Below are 16,599 nucleotides of genomic sequence, written 5' to 3'. Positions count from 1 at the left end.
TAATAAAAGTAATAGTTGGGATACTAAATGTATAGTTTACCCTTATAGTTATTATTTTGGATTTCAAAAACAACATGAGATATAACAGAGCAGGGGTTTTTGTGATGGAGCACGAGAGAAGGGAAAACACACCTGGTCACTTGATATAGTTTGATTATGAATAGATCATTTTTTTTTCTAAAGTTTATAATTTAGTTATTTAATTAAAATATTATTATAATCCAATTATTTCGTCATTAAAATTGAGATACATATTTTTATTTTTTTGAAAATTGATATAAAGATGTTATAGAGAGTGAAAGGACACACAATACTTATCCAAAAAATGTCGTGCATTAAAAAAGAAAATGGAGTAGAAAAATGAGTTGTCTTCTATAAAAACTCGTGTAAGAAAGGAGAGGTTCTATTTAATTTAATTTTTTTCATTTATTTAAAAATAAAAATATAAAAAATGGATGACTAAGGTTATTTTTCATATTTTTTTATTTTTAATAACCTTAGGTAAATTATGGTACAAGGGTTTAAGCTTCTATAAAATCATAACTTGGCCAGCAAAATTTCCATATTTTACAATTTGTCCTTATCTTTTCACAAATTTTCAATTTAATCATTATTAATAAATTTTGAAAGTTGCAACTTTTCTCTTATGAATATGATATAAAAAAAATATGATCATAAATTGTTTGAGCTATATTTTGTGGATAGACTTTCTATTTACATTATGTTATCGAGCTAATATTTAAAACATTATGATGTCAAGTCAATACTTGAAAGCAATGACATTGTCAGTATGCATCATTAAAATATGATTTTATCATATTCCAGTTAACATGTTAACATCCAGCTCAGACGGTAACTTTTAATAGTCAATAGACTCAACAAAACAACGTCCTATAATTAGATGATTATTTTATAACTTTTAATAGTTATATAACTCAACAAAATAACACAATGTAGTTGGTGGACTGTTTGTATACTTTATCCTTCTTCATATTACTATCACGTACTGCAATATAAAAAAAAGGGGCTCTCACGTGTTCTTTTTACACGTGAATGGTCATTGATCTCTTTTTTAAACGTAAAAGTTGTATATTTTGAAGGCATAATAATAAAATAAGTCCCTAACATTTGCACAAATTATTATTATTCTTATTTTTTTTAGTATTTTGACCCCTAACGTTTCATTTTTTAGTGAAATACTCCCTTATTGGATGAAAATCGTTAGTTGACTAACGATCGTGTTGACTAAAATGTTGATGTAGCATGTCATGTCCACGTGTAATGCCAAATTAGTAAAATATTTTTAAAATAAGTATAAAAAATAATTTTTTATTATAGTTTATCTTTGCTATTTTTTGTTTTAAAATTTTTAATAATTTTTTATGATACGTTTTTTTCCTGCATTTATGTTACATCTTCCTTTATCTTTATGATACATTTTTTTATCGTTTGGTTGTTGTTTTCATTTATCCTTTTTCTCATAGTTGATTTGACATCACCACGACTGATGGAGACGGTGCTTATTTGTTATCTTGCTGATCTTTCTTGTTTTGGACCCTTAGATTGGGTTTGGATACACGATATGCGTTTGTTAATAGTTATTTCACGTAACTTGACTCTGATTTGCGGTTAGTTGGTGATATTTCAATAGTTTGATATCTTTTTGTAGTTCATTTGCCGATGTAATCACATATGTTCGTATCTACCTTTTATTTGAGTTTATTTTATTATATTTTTTTAACATTTTCCATGTATAGTTTTTATGTATTCTTAAGTGGCTATTTTTTTGTATGAATGATTATAGGAAAATACCCTTATTCAGGGATAGATTTAGGATTAAATATTGACAGGGTTAGAATATTATACTATTTAAGAAAAATGACTTATTACGTATTTATACTCAAAATACAGTACGAATCAAGCGACCTTAGTGATTAAGAGATTGTTGTTATCCTTTAGGTCATGAGTTTGAGCATTGTGTATGTAAGGGTATGAGCGTTCATTGTCAAATGATTGAGAGTCTTTATACAAATAGTACCTTATATTCACCTTAGATTTATATATATATAAAACTCAAAATTCATATGATAAAACTCAATTTATCTAATATTTAAACTTACAATGATTTAAATTGTTACAAAACCAAAAAAATTGAGAACACGAGGTTATCATTTTTTAGTTCAGCCCCTACTCGATTAAATATTTAATAAATTCTTATATATTTTAGTTTAAATATTTATTTTTATATGAACCAAAATACTATTAAACTAAAATTATATCGAATATACTAAATTTTTAACAAGGGTTAAAGGGCCCAATAGAGATATGTCCCTACCCTTATTATGTGTTTAGTTTACTGTTGTAATTACAAACATTTATTGTAATTTACCTTTTTTATTTTTAATAAAAGTAATTGACTTTATCAAAAATTTTAAGTGTTATAAATAAAATAATATATATATTAGAAAATATTGGTAATATTTGTTTTCAATCATTTTGTCACCGATATTAGTTTAATCGTGTAAATTTTATATAAAACATTATATATTATTTAAGAAAATTAGGTGTCAATTGATTTTTTAAAAGATATTTATGTTTCTGTTGAATCTAACTTATCAACTAATAAATTAAATGAAAAATTATAAAAAATCATATTAGAATCTGAATAAAAATAATTATAAAATCTAAATTTTATTTTATAATAAAAACGTGAGACGACATAAATAAAAATTTGATTTTAGTTTTAATATAATAAAAAAATTATATTATAAATATTTATTTTTAACGAATAAAAATAATTTATATAATTTTTTAATAATAATGTCTTGTAGTAATCCTAGACTAATAATTTGTTTCGTTTAATATTTACATAGTAATTTTAGTTTATTTTAGTTAGTGATTATATAGAAATAAAAGAAAAAACATTATTAAATGATATTATAATAATTTATAATAGAATTAAATTTGATTAATTTATAATACAAAATTCAATTACACTTTTAAACATGATATTAATAGATATAAATTTTATATATTATAGATAATATTATCTTTTTATTAGTTAACAATAATAGGGTAAAGTACAAAAAATGGTCTCCAACTAAAGATATTATTTTATTGAGCCCCTCAACTGTTAAAAAAATTATAAAATGATCTTTAACTATTAAAAGTTACAAATGGTCATCCTACTATTCACATATTCAAAACTTGTCTTTTCTATTAAAAAATTAGTGACCGTTTTAGTTAGACGTTAACTTGTTGACCAAAATATTGTAAAATCTGATCTTATAACCATTTGGATTGAATTTTGTGGATCAACTATATGTTTATATTATACAGTTGATACAGTGCTTGAAATATAGTGTCGAGATAATGCTTAAAAGTAACGTCGATGTCAGTATATATTATTAAAATATAACTTTATCATATCTCAATCTGTAGGTTAACGTCTAATTTAGACGACCACTAATTTTTAATGAGAAATAATAAGTTTATAACATATATATATATATATATATATATATATATATATATATATATATATATATGACTATTTTATAACTTTTAATAATAAAAAAATTCAAAAAAAATCTTATAGTTAAAGAACTATTCTATAACTTTTAATTTAATTATTAGAATATTCAACAAAATAACATAATAGAATCAAAACATTTGTGGACTTCATCTATAACAATAATAATGATATGATCAAAATTAAGCGAATAAAATTGTAAGACGAATATAGAGTCATCAGACTAAGCTCAAAAAGAAAACAAGAAAAAAATACGGAAAACAACCCGATAAAGACGGTTCAAGCGGTGAAGAATTCACCATCGTGGAAGCTATTATATTCCATTTTCCAAAAATATTATTATTTTAATCATAATATTTTTTTACTAATGCACATTAATATATATATAAAAATAAATATCTAAAAAGCCTCCGCCTCTTTATTCCATCTTCACTTCAGGGTTTCAGGTTTCTGCCTTCAACCTCCACCCTCACAACTTCACCCCCAATTGATAATCGAAATCGAATTTATTTACTAAGTTTAACGCCTCGTTTCCCTGATCGTTTGTCACGGGGTGTTCACTTTTATCCGAATTGTGAATTCCTTTAATTTGATTTCTAGGCTTTCGAATTAGGTTTTCTTTATAGTGTTTTGAAAATCGGACCGATCGATTCAACTGGTTCAACCGGAAATTATTGTCTAATCTGGTTCAATTTACATCGGTTGAACCATTATTAGTGAACCGATCAGAACCGTTGAATCGTTCGAACCGGACCGACTGAAAACCGGAAAAAACCGCCAATTTTATTTAAAAATAATAATAATAAGCTAAACGACGTCGTTTGTTACACGAGTCAAGTCGAACTCAAATATTGCTGAGATCGACTCGAACTTGAAAATTTTAAAAGTAAACTCAACTCCACTCAAATTCACGAGCTAAAAATTATCAAGTTCAACTCAAACTCGAAATATAATATTGAAATTTGAACTCAAAAAGGCTTGAACTCAAAAAAAATTTAGAAGTTCAAATGAAGCCTAAAATTCGAGCTTGATTGTAGTTAATTTGAATCATTTTGTTTCATTTGATTTTATAGTTTTTAACTTATATATGTTATGATTTGCTTTGAATATGACTTGTGATATAAAAAATTATTTTTTATTAAAATTTTTTGATATTTTTATTTAAATTTTTTAATAATTATGACATCGTCTGATTCTTTCGACCGAACAAATTGATTCGATTAATTGAACCAATAAACCGGTAACATGACCGGTTCGCTAATCGGTCCAGTTTTGAAAACCATGTTTCTTTAGATGCAGAGAGCAATCGGATCAGGAATCGTCTGATCTTTTTGCGTTGACCTTCCGATTAACGCAGGGGCGGTGGTCCCCTTTGTATGGAAACTCGGAGCCGGAAGCGGGCGTAGGCCTCCTCAGCTGCCCCTTCATCTTCTCCCTCTGGACCAACCACTCGTTCTCACAAGCGCGAGCGTCTTTCTTCCTCTTCTACCGCTGCAACTACCGCCACGACTCGCTCTCCCACTTACCGCGCTGCCGCTACTTTAATGGACTCCACAACCACCGATTCTTCTTCTGGTTCCCGCCGCGATTGCCGTTCCAGCAAAGCTAATCAGACCACAACAAGTAACAGTCCGAATCTCGCCTCCGATAGGGGCAAAGAGAAGGAACATGATCCAAGTGTTCGTGACAGGGATAGAGATAGGGATAATAGATACAATAACAATTCTAACGACCCTGAGAGAAATTTAGGTTTAATTATGGATACCGCCGGAGGCGATGACGATGATAATGATAGCGAAGGAAGTGTAGGTATTTTGCACCAGAATCTGACGTCAGCGAGCAGTGCGTTACAAGGCTTGTTGAGAAAGCTTGGTGCTGGGCTTGATGATTTGATGCCGTCATCGGGCATGGGTTCTGCATCTTTATCTCATCAAAGCGGGAGGTTGAAGAAGATTCTGTCCGGGTTGCGTGCTGACGGAGAGGAAGGGAAGCAAGTGGAGGCGTTGACGCAACTGTGTGAGATGCTTTCAATAGGGACTGAGGAGTCCTTGAGCACATTTTCTGTGGATTCATTTGTTCCCGTGCTCGTTGGGTTGCTTAATCACGAGAGTAATCCTGATATCATGCTTCTTGCAGCAAGGGCACTGACTCATTTATGTGATGTTTTTACCTTCCTCATGTGCTGCTGTGGTGCATTACGGTGCAGTTTCGTGTTTTTGTGCTAGGTTGCTCACTATAGAATATATGGACTTGGCTGAACAGGTTGGTTTTTATTTGATTACTTTCAAAATAATTGATTATTAGAAAATGAGAATGTTTTTTGTGATTTAACTTGAGCTTCCTTTAGTGAATGCTATCTTGTATTTCATTGTAAACTAGAGTGTGAAAAACTAATTCTACTAGAAATTCGGTCCAATAACAATTGGCATGAATGGAGATAAATTTGAGATGTTTAAGCATTTCTCTGAGGGTCCGTGTCATGTAAAATTGGCTTGTTTCTAACTAACTATTAAAAATTATCTGTTGTCTTGTTTTCTAATAAAAAAGAGTTTACTACATTGTTCATAGCTGTAGACTCGAATTAGAAAGTTGAATATTGTAGATTTGCTTTAGTCCGCATTCTTATCTCAGGAGCACTCAACCGCCTGTTTACGAGCTGGTGCTCTCATGGCTGTGCTTTCGTACTTGGATTTCTTCTCCACTGGGGTTCAGGTACTTAATTTTGGGAATTATTGACTGTTAATTTATAAAGTTCTGGCAATTTTGAATCTGTTTCTTCTGTTTAATCCCATGTTCCAGCGGGTGGCACTATCTACTGCTGCAAATATGTGCAAGAAACTCCCTTCAGATGCATCTGATTATGTCATGGAAGCTGTACCTCTATTAACAAATCTTTTGCAGTACCATGATTCAAAGGTTACTTGAACATACATATTTGATAATTCTTTTGTTGTAAATTATGTTCCTTTTTCTTCTTGTACACATTATCATGTTTGTAGGTGCTGGAGCATGCTTCTGTTTGTTTGACTCGCATTGCTGATGCCTTTTCATCTTTCCTGGATAAATTAGATGAGCTGTGCAATCATGGACTGGTTACTCAAGCTGCATCTCTCATTTCTACAAGTACTTCTGGAGGCGGGCAGGCATCTTTGAGCACGCCGACATATACGGTGAATTGCTGTTGGTCCTTTTCTTATCTTTATGCCAATGCATTTTATGTGCAATGTCATGATGATTGAGTTTTTTGAATTTAGGGTTTAATTCGACTGCTTTCAACATGTTCAAGTGGGTCTCCTTTAGGAGCAAAAACTTTACTTCTGCATGGGATCAGTGGCATACTTAAAGATATACTATCAGGTTCTGGCGTTTCTAATAACTCATATGTTCCAGCAGCATTAAGCAGACCGGCAGAGCAGGTAACAAATTTAATTCAAGCTGAAAACATGGTATTTGTCATTTCTTAGTTGTTTACCTGTGAACATGTGATGTGTGACGTGCAATTTTATATTAAAACTAGCAGTGGTGAAAGTATACACTAACTAACTAAATACCAACTCTTAGTTTCAGAATCGGTTTATGTAAACCTTGCTTGTCAGTGATTTTTTATTGTGGATGAAAGTTACTTATATTGAACTGACTTTTAATTAAAGCTGAAATGATTATAGCTCTTATTGGTGGTTGTTTGTATATAACTTTGCACATGTGACCAAGGGAGGTGTTAGAATGTTTTGATTGTGGGGTCGAACTTTGAGGAATTAAAACATCTAAAAACGCCATATAAATTGGTACACTTGATAAATAAATGTATAACATGGTTAAAGGCTATTACAAAACAATTAAAATAGTAAATAAAAATATAGGTACATCACATAAATTTCATAACTCATACCTTTTTCACAATTGTCAACGACCCTTTCTGATCTATATCTAAGAAATCTCATGTGAAGCCAAACCCAAAATCATCTAATGTATAAAGCTTAATATTGTCACAAGCAAAACCATAATCCTAATTTTCTAGAGGTTAATCAATAAAGCTTGAAAAGAAAGGAAGAGTTGTCACCAAATTAGGGAGAGCTTGAGTACCTATCTTGTAACAATTCTAAAGAGAGTTGGAAATTTAAGATAGAAGTGATGAATGCTGAAATAAAAAAAATATTAGGGACTTTTGAAATGTTTAGCGGGTGAAGAGAGACTACTTCATTGTTATATAAATTAATTTTTTGTAAAGAATTTTTTTAAGTGTGGCGTCTAAATTGAATACTTATATAAATTATTATGTATATAAAGTAAATTTCCAAAATGTTTTGAGGTCCATTGAATCCACATTCTGTAACGTGGCTCCGCCACTGCATGTGTGTAGAATAATTGCTATATTTTATTAATACCAGCATTGCTTTGAAAATTGGTGTAACCATTGATACACATGGTATCAAGTAATAGTTTTAGATCTGTTAATATGAGTCTTATTGTCAGTTCTTTTTTCTTTATTTGTTGGTCTGAATCAGGCGCTTGGCCATCTAAAGCAGGCAGGGGCCTTGGTCTCCTGGTTAAACAGTGCAATTGCAGTTTATACCCTCTTAAACATGAAATATTTAATGTAGACCTTTTTAGACCTTAAATAAATGTAAAAAGATTGCATTTTCGCTCCTCCCAGAAATAAATGGTTCAATTTAAGTCTCTTTAACACAATTTTTTTCTTTGCCCTGGCAAACATAAGATTCCTGGGTTTGCCCCTGGTATATAAGTTATTTGTTTTGAATATATTGCATATTTCTTGGCTTTTATATTATTGTGCGGACTTAGTAAGTTTGTAATTCCGAGAGAAATTGTTGAGAGATCAACCCGAACTTCTTCACCAGTTTGGAGTGGATCTCCTTCCTGTTCTCGTACAGGTAAGTTTTCTTTGTGAGAGCCATTCCTTGGTTATCTCTTGATTATTTTTACTAATCCCTTGTCTTTACCATTATTTTCTCTTGTTTTTCCTGGTATTTATGGTCCTTTTTTTGTCCATTAGATCTATGGTTCCAGCGTCAATAGCCCTGTTCGCCATAAATGTCTCTCAGTTATTGGAAAACTGATGTACTTCAGCAGTGCTGAGATGATTCGGACTTTATTGAGCGTGATAAATATATCAAGGTGTCCATCTTAAGTAAAAGATAGCAATTTACATATTTTTGCATGTTTGATTATGGGAACTTACTGTTTGTTTGATGTTGTAGCTTCCTGGCTGGTGTTTTATCATGGAAAGATCCACATGTTTTGGTTCCTTCCCTCCAAATAGCTGAGATCCTCATGGAAAAACTTCCTGGAACCTTCTCCAAAATGTTTGTTAGAGAGGGTGTGGTTCATGCCGTGGACCAGCTTGTCTTAATTGGTAATCAAAATGCCACTCCTGCCTTATCTCCTGAGAAGGATAATGATTCTAAATCTGGAACGTCATCACGTTCCAGGCGTTACAGACGACACAGTGGTAACTCTAAACCTGAAGGAGGTTCTGTGGAGGAGTCCAAGAATCAGGCATCTTTAAATATTGGTTTACCTCCTAGTACAGTTGAAATTCCTACAGCCAATTCCAATCTTCGTACTGCTGTAAGTGCATGTGCTAAAACATTTAAAGATAAATATTTCCCCCCTGATTCTGGAGCTGTTGAAGATGGTGTAACGGATGATCTTATACACTTAAAAAGTCTTTGCATGAAATTAAATGCTGGTGTTGATGATCAAAAGACTAAGGCAAAAGGAAAATCCAAAGCTTTAGGGTCTCGTTTGGCTGACTTCTCTTCTAGCAAAGAAGAGTATTTGATTGATGTGATTTCTGAGATGCTAGCAGAACTGAGCAAGGGGGATGGGGTATCCACATTTGAGTTTATTGGTAGTGGTGTTGTTGCGGCCTTGTTAAACTATTTTTCTTGTGGGTACTCCTCCCAGGAGAAGATTTCAGATGCAAACCTGCCTAAGCTTCGACACCAAGCCCTTAAAAGATTAAAATCATTTATTGATGTTGCACTTCCTTCAAGTGTTGATCAAGGAAGTATTGCTCCTATGACTGTCCTGGTTCAGAAGCTTCAAAATGCTTTATCGTCTGTAGAGCATTTCCCTGTAGTTCTCAGCCATTCATCGAGGTCTTCTGGTGGGGGTGCACACCTCTCTTCTGGATTAGGTTCATTTTCTCAGCCTTTTAAGTTGCGGCTCTGTCGAGCACAAGGAGAGAAGTCTCTCCGTGATTATTCTTCGAATATTGTGTTGATTGACCCATTAGCAAGTCTAGCAGCTTTGGAAGAATTTCTTTGGCCACGTATACAACGAAGTGACACTGCTCAAAAACCCTCTGCATCTGCAGGAAATTCCGACTCTGGGAACACACCTAGTGGGGCTGGTGCTTCTTCACCGTCTACCTCAACTCCTGCTTCAGCCACTCGTCGTCATTCTTCAAGGTCCAGATCATCTGTTAATATAGGAGATGTTGCCAAAAAGGAATCATCACAGGAGAAAAGCACAAGTTCATCAAAGGGCAAAGGTAAGGCTGTTTTGAAGCCTCCTGAAGAGGAGTTTAGAGGACCTCAAACAAGAAATGCTCCTCGTAGAAGGGCTGCTCTCGATAGAGATTCTCCAATTAAACCTGAAAATGGTGACTCCAGTTCTGAGGTATGTGTTTTGATTATTAGATATTGAAGTATGATGTGATCGAGTTATTTGTATTTTATAAGCTTACATGCCAAATTTAGTTTAAATTGATGATCATTTGTTAACAACCCTTTTTTATGTCGTATTTCTCTCGTCTTATGTTTGTATGTAACTATGAACTCCACTCCTTGTTTGAAAATTGTAACATCCTCCATGCCGGGTTAGTGATTAATTTGCAAAGTTTCAACATTTGGTGATTTAAGTAAAATGATGGAAGAGTTCAATGACCTATTTGAGTTATTTGGTGTAGGATTGAATTATAAAGAAGGAGAATTAAGAGGGCAAAAGAGTAATTTAGTAAGTGAAATAATTAAATATTCCTTAGGGTGATTTTATAAATCACGTGGGCATTTGAGATAAACATTCCAGACTTTTCTCTTCTTCTCTTCCTTCTCCAACCGTGAAGCTTGCAAGCAAAGGTGAGTTGTCTTCTTTTGGATTAATTCTTATGAGTTAAGCATGGGTTTGGTTAATGAAGATGTAGGAAATATGATGGAGAGAAACAAGGATCCTAGAACTCAAAGAATTGCAAGTTAAGGGAGATTAAAGGCTGAGAGCCATTGAATGAAATCTTAGATTAAAGGTCATAATAAGAATTAGAAGCTGGATTTGACTTGTCATCAAGCTAATTAAGAAGTATGAGGTGATAGAATTAAAATTAGAACAAGTTGGAATTTGAGTAAGATTCTTAAATTCTATATGGATGATTAGTTTTTTTAGTTTTAGAGGTATTGAATGGATAATAATTAGTTTAAGTAAGTGTATGAAAGCTAAGAGTATTAAAGGGAGTGAAATATGAATGTTTGAGCTGAAATGAGATGATTTTCGAGCTCAAAATAGGATTTCTGGGCTAGGGGTATCGGTACCCATTCAAGGGGAATCGATACCCCCTCAACGAATATGAATTTCCAAAATGCTAGAGGGGAATCGATACCCCCAGGGGGAACCGATTCCCCCATATATATATAAAAAAAAGAAAGACTAAACTATTAATTCCTTAAATTGGTAAGCTATTAAAGATTAATTTCAAGACAGAGACATCTGATAATCATCTTGAAAATTATGTTTATGTAGATACTGAGCCTACACGAGTTCTGGAACAATCTACAAGTAGGATCGATCGAGGAAAAGGCAAAGAAATATAGGTAAGTGCATATGCATAGCATAATTATAGAAATATACTCAATTCTAGACTTGTGATAAGTCTAGATTTTATATCTTGGTACATGAGCATATTCTGTATTATGAGACATGACATGAGTTCATATAAAATGCATTATATGACATGAATATGCGGGAAAAGTTATGAGCTATGTGAAAAGGTAAGAATTTACATGTCTACGCGATATAGACTACGTGAAATGTAAAAGCCCATGTTATGTAGATGAAAACTATAGGTATAGTTGGCATGCCAAGGGTAGAGGGTCTACGCGGTCCTTCGGGACAAAATTCTACGCGGTCCTTCGGGATATATATATATTCTTTGGAACATGTGTGAAGTCTGGTGAGACACATATGTGATCCCTAGCATATGTATATGATTCTTAAGGAATTCTATGTGGTCCTTATGGACATTATTATATGGCACTACGGTGCAATTCTACGCGGCACTTCGGTGCATTTATACGAGCTGTGGTGACAACATAGTGCACAACCTCACAATACTCAGATACCTTAGGTTCTCAATATAATATCATGGGCCAATAAACTCATTAATACAAATTCATGAATGTTAAAGTAATATGCTTACATGTAAGGATAATGGTGATGTAAACTACCTTGATTAAGTATAAGCTTTCATCTCATTTCATATCATTATGACATTTTCATTACATTGCCTTGTTATTATTATTACATTGCCTCACTAAGTCGATGACTTAGCGTGTGAGTGTTTCACACGTAGGATTCGAGAAAGTAGACGAGACAGGTGAAGCTGCTTGACAGCATTACTTCTGCAACCACCAGATCAGAAGCAACTTAATCAGTAGGTCATTTTGTTATGTAAATGGCAGTTGGCATGTAATTAAAGGGTTAAGTTGTGTATGCTTTGAATATTTTGGTAAACTTATATTACAATATGTATATTATCGTATTTTCTTAATATAAGTTCAAATATTTTGCTATTATTGGTTAAGAGTTGTGTTTTAAAAGTCAATGTAATATCTCTGACTCATATCCGGGTCGGGTACGGGTTGGGGGTGTTACAAAAATAGTCATGTGCTGCTGGTTCTTTTGGTAGGATGAAGAATTGGATATGTCTCCTGTGGAGATTGATGATGCTTTGGTGATTGAAGAGGATGGTATTTCTGATGATGAAGATGCAAGTCATATTATGCCTCTTGAAATGGGAAGCCATTTCCTGTTGATTATAAGCGTCATTTGATCTTTACCATTGTTTGATGGACTCTCATTCTTTTCCAGGTGCTCAGAGATGATTCTCTTCCCGTCTGCATGCCAGATAAAGTACATGATGTTAAATTGAGTGATTCAGCTGAAGATGGCACACCCGTGCCAGCCGTAAGTGATAACCAAACTAATGCTGCTTCTGGATCTAGCAGCAGAGCTGCAGCTATTAGTGGTTCAGACTCTGCTGATTTTAGGAGTGGTTATGGCTCAAGGGTTGCAATGTCGTTTGCTGCTGCTGCCATTGCTGGGTTTGGATCTGCTAATGGTAGAGTTATTAGGGGAGGTAGAGATCGACAAGGACGACCTCCATTTGGCAGTTCAAATGAGCCTCCAAAGTTAATTTTTACTGTTGGTAGTAAGCAGCTGAACAGGCAGTTGACCATCTATCAGGCCATTCAAAGACAGCTTGTGTTGGACGAGGATGATGATGAGAGAGATGGTGGTAGTGATTTCACATCTAGTGATGGAAGAGGGATGTGGAGTGGTATCTACACAATAACATATCAGAGGGCAGAAACCCAACCTGACCGAACATCAGTAGGGGGTTCAGGTTCTGCTACAGTACCTAAGGCTGCTAAATCTTGTTCTCCCGATACCAATTCTGATCCCCAAACTCAGAGGATGTCACTGTTAGATAGCATCTTGCAAGGGGAACTTCCTTGTGATCTTGAAAGATCTAATCCTACTTATACTACCTGACACTGTTGTATGTGTTGGAGGGGTTGAATCAGCTGGCACCTCGTTTGAGAGCTCAGATATCTTCTGACAATTTTGCTGAAGGAATTTTTTTTAATCTGGATGAGTTGAGTGCCCCCAGTTTTAGAGTTCCTTATGAGGAATTTATTAATGGTAAGCTCACTCCAAAACTTGCTCGACAAATACAGGATGCCCTTGCTCTATGCAGTGGAAGCCTTCCTTCCTGGTGTTATCTGTTGACAAAGGCATGCCCCTTTTTATTTCCTTTCGAGACTCGAAGGTAGTACTTCTATTCAACTGCCTTTGGGTTGTCTCGTGCATTATATCGTATGCAGCAGCAGCAGGGTGCTGATGGCCATGGATCAACTAATGAAAGAGAGGTGAGGGTTGGGAGATTACAGCGGCATAAAGTTCGTGTCTCTCGAAACCGCATTTTGGATTCTGCTGCAAAAGTAATGGAGATGTATTCTAGCCAAAAAGCTGTGCTTGAAGTTGAATATTTTGGAGAAGTTGGCACTGGATTGGGTCCAACCTTGGAGTTCTATACACTATTAAGTCATGATTTGCAAAAGGTTGGTCTTGGAATGTGGAGGTCTAATTCTACATGGGATAAGTCAACAATGGTAATTGACGGAGATGAAGAGAAAAATGAAAAAACTGCTGATTCTGTTACTATTGGGGGAAATGTAATCCAATCACCTCTGGGGTTGTTTCCTCGACCTTGGCCACCAAATGCCGATGCTTCTGAAGGAAGCCAGTTTTTTAAAGTAATTGAATATTTCCGTCTACTTGGACGCGTGATGGCTAAAGCTCTTCAAGATGGACGACTTTTAGACCTGCCTCTATCAACACCATTTTATAAACTAGTGCTTGGTCAGGTAAGCAGATTGCATTCTTTTAACTTGTAGAACAACTTGAATCTTAATAAAGCTTAGATTGTATATTTGTATCATTGTATGCCTATAACATTTCTACTATTGTGTCAATTATCTCTTACTTTTTATATAATAGTGCAGGAGCTTGATTTGTATGATATTCTGTCTATTGATGCAGAGTCTGGGAAGATTTTGCAAGAATTGCATTTCCTTGTTTGTCGAAAGCAATACTTGGAATCAACAGGTGGTGAAAATAGTGCTGCAGTTGCCAATATACGCTTCCGTGGGGCCCCAATAGAAGATCTCTGTTTGGATTTTACACTTCCAGATTATATACTGAATCCTGGGGATGGAACTGTATGTCTTTAACTTTTAATTCCATTCCTTTTGCTAATTCCTTTTTCATTAAACAATTCCAACATCCTGTTAAATGCATCAGGTGGATATCAATAACTTAGAAGACTACATATCCTTGGTGGTTGATTCAACTGTTAAGGGTGGAATTATTCGGCAAATGGAAGCATTTCGGGCTGGATTTAATCAGGTACAGTTGCTTTCTTTGTTCTGAGTTTTCTTGGCTGATCACAACTTGATTTATTTTGAATTTCTTTGTTAATTATCTGCATATGAGGAGCTGTTTCTGAGATACATTGCTATGTTATATAACAAGCAGGTTTTTGATATTGCATCATTGCAAATATTTACTCCACAAGAGTTGGACTATTTGCTGTGCGGTCATAGAGAGCTGTGGGAGGTAATTTGACACTTAATGATGTGATATTGCTAATTTCTTTGGTTAGAACTGGTTTTCTATTTTGATTTTGATGTAACTTAAATTACTGCAGGCTGAGACACTTGCTGATCACATAAAATTTGATCATGGATATACTGCAAAGAGCCCTGCTATTCTTAATGTATGTTTGTTTCACAACACTTATTCTAGTATCTTGAAATTTATATTCTATTCATGAGAATTTTTGGTTTTGTGTTTTGCAGTTTCTTGAAATTATGGGAGAATTTACACCAGAGCAGCAGCGGGCATTCGTCCAATTTGTTACCGGTGCGCCTAGACTTCCACCTGGTGGTCTGGCAGTGCTGAATCCAAAGCTTACAATTGTTAGAAAGGTAACTGGCATTACATTGGAACTTCAATATCTGTGTTTCTTCTCTTCTACATTGTTGTCAACATATGACATCACATCCAGCTTTGAAAATTAAGATCAAAGTCCGGCTGATAGGAGCTTTACATATTAATTTGTTTATGCCAACATTTTAAGCGCTCAAGGAACTAGCTTCAATATTTTGAAGTTGCCCCTAAAGGGAGATTACCCATGTTTGGCACCTGAGCTTTGACATATTAGATACTGGATTCGTAGGTATAATCTTCCAAATGTAAACTACTTGAAAAACAAAATTATTGCAAACTCGTTGTCGCATTGACGCCTCCAAGTTCGAGTAACATGGATCTTGATGAATATTGTTATTGTCTTAACAGTAAATGCTTCATTCAGGTGTACATTTAGCTGGGTTCTTGTTTGGTTTATGTTTGTGGTACTAATCTATTTGTCTGAAATCTGGTTTGCAGCATTCCTCTTCTGCAGTTGCTGCTACTTCCAATGGAAGTGGAACTTCAGAATCAGCAGATGATGACTTGCCCAGCGTCATGACTTGCGCTAATTACTTGAAGCTTCCTCCATATTCAACCAATGTATTATTAACGGTTATCCTCGTGTACCATTTTATGTATGTATTCATACGCACATGATCTTATTTCCTCATCGACGACTGCTGCTGTCAACAGGAAATTATGTACAAGAAATTGCTTTATGCAATCAATGAAGGGCAAGGATCTTTTGATTTATCGTGATCCCCGGTTTTAGCAACCCAAGTGTAGTATATTTCCGAACAACCACAATGTGGGTCTACTTTTCTCACCTGCTGCCTATCATTTTTGATGTTTTGAAGTAACGTATTAATTGTGCTCAAACAATAATGTCTTCTCTCTTCACCTGTTCCATACAATTAGTGGCATTGGCAAAGCTCGGCTTCTACATCAATGGTGGATCTTAAATTTGCATCCACAGCCATTCCAAATTCTGGGTAATTAACCGAGTTCGATTTTCTTTATTAAATGTATTTTTTTTTCAGTTGTGGTAATGAATATTTTTTTGTCAGACGAATGGACCGGGAAAGGAATGGAGAATTTGATGCAGCAGGCAGATTTGCTGAAACTTTTGTAAATAAATAGGATGTTCATGTTTCTTTTTGTTGGTTTGATAATTTATTTACATATATATCGTTGCATCGGCGTAAATGATTCAAGTAAAGTAAATAAATGATGACCCTTAGAACTCGCCTTTTTATTTTGTGTCTTCCAATTTCTGCTTTTACAGTACATAATGTTTC

General features: G+C 34.2%; 1 pseudogene; it reads left to right on the top strand.

Annotated features, from left to right (window-relative positions):
- The first annotated feature begins 4,893 nt into the window (after positions 1-4,893).
- Positions 4,894-16,297, top strand: LOC120179333 (annotated as a pseudogene).
- Positions 16,298-16,599: the final 302 nt, after the last annotated feature.

This window comes from Hibiscus syriacus, unplaced genomic scaffold (genome assembly GCF_006381635.1).
Source record: "Hibiscus syriacus cultivar Baekdansim isolate YM2019G1 unplaced genomic scaffold, ASM638163v2 tig00112411_pilon, whole genome shotgun sequence".
In the NCBI taxonomy this organism is placed as follows: domain Eukaryota; kingdom Viridiplantae; phylum Streptophyta; class Magnoliopsida; order Malvales; family Malvaceae; genus Hibiscus; species Hibiscus syriacus.
Note: the sequence above shows the minus strand (reverse complement) of the source record. Positions and strands in the feature narration are given on the sequence as shown.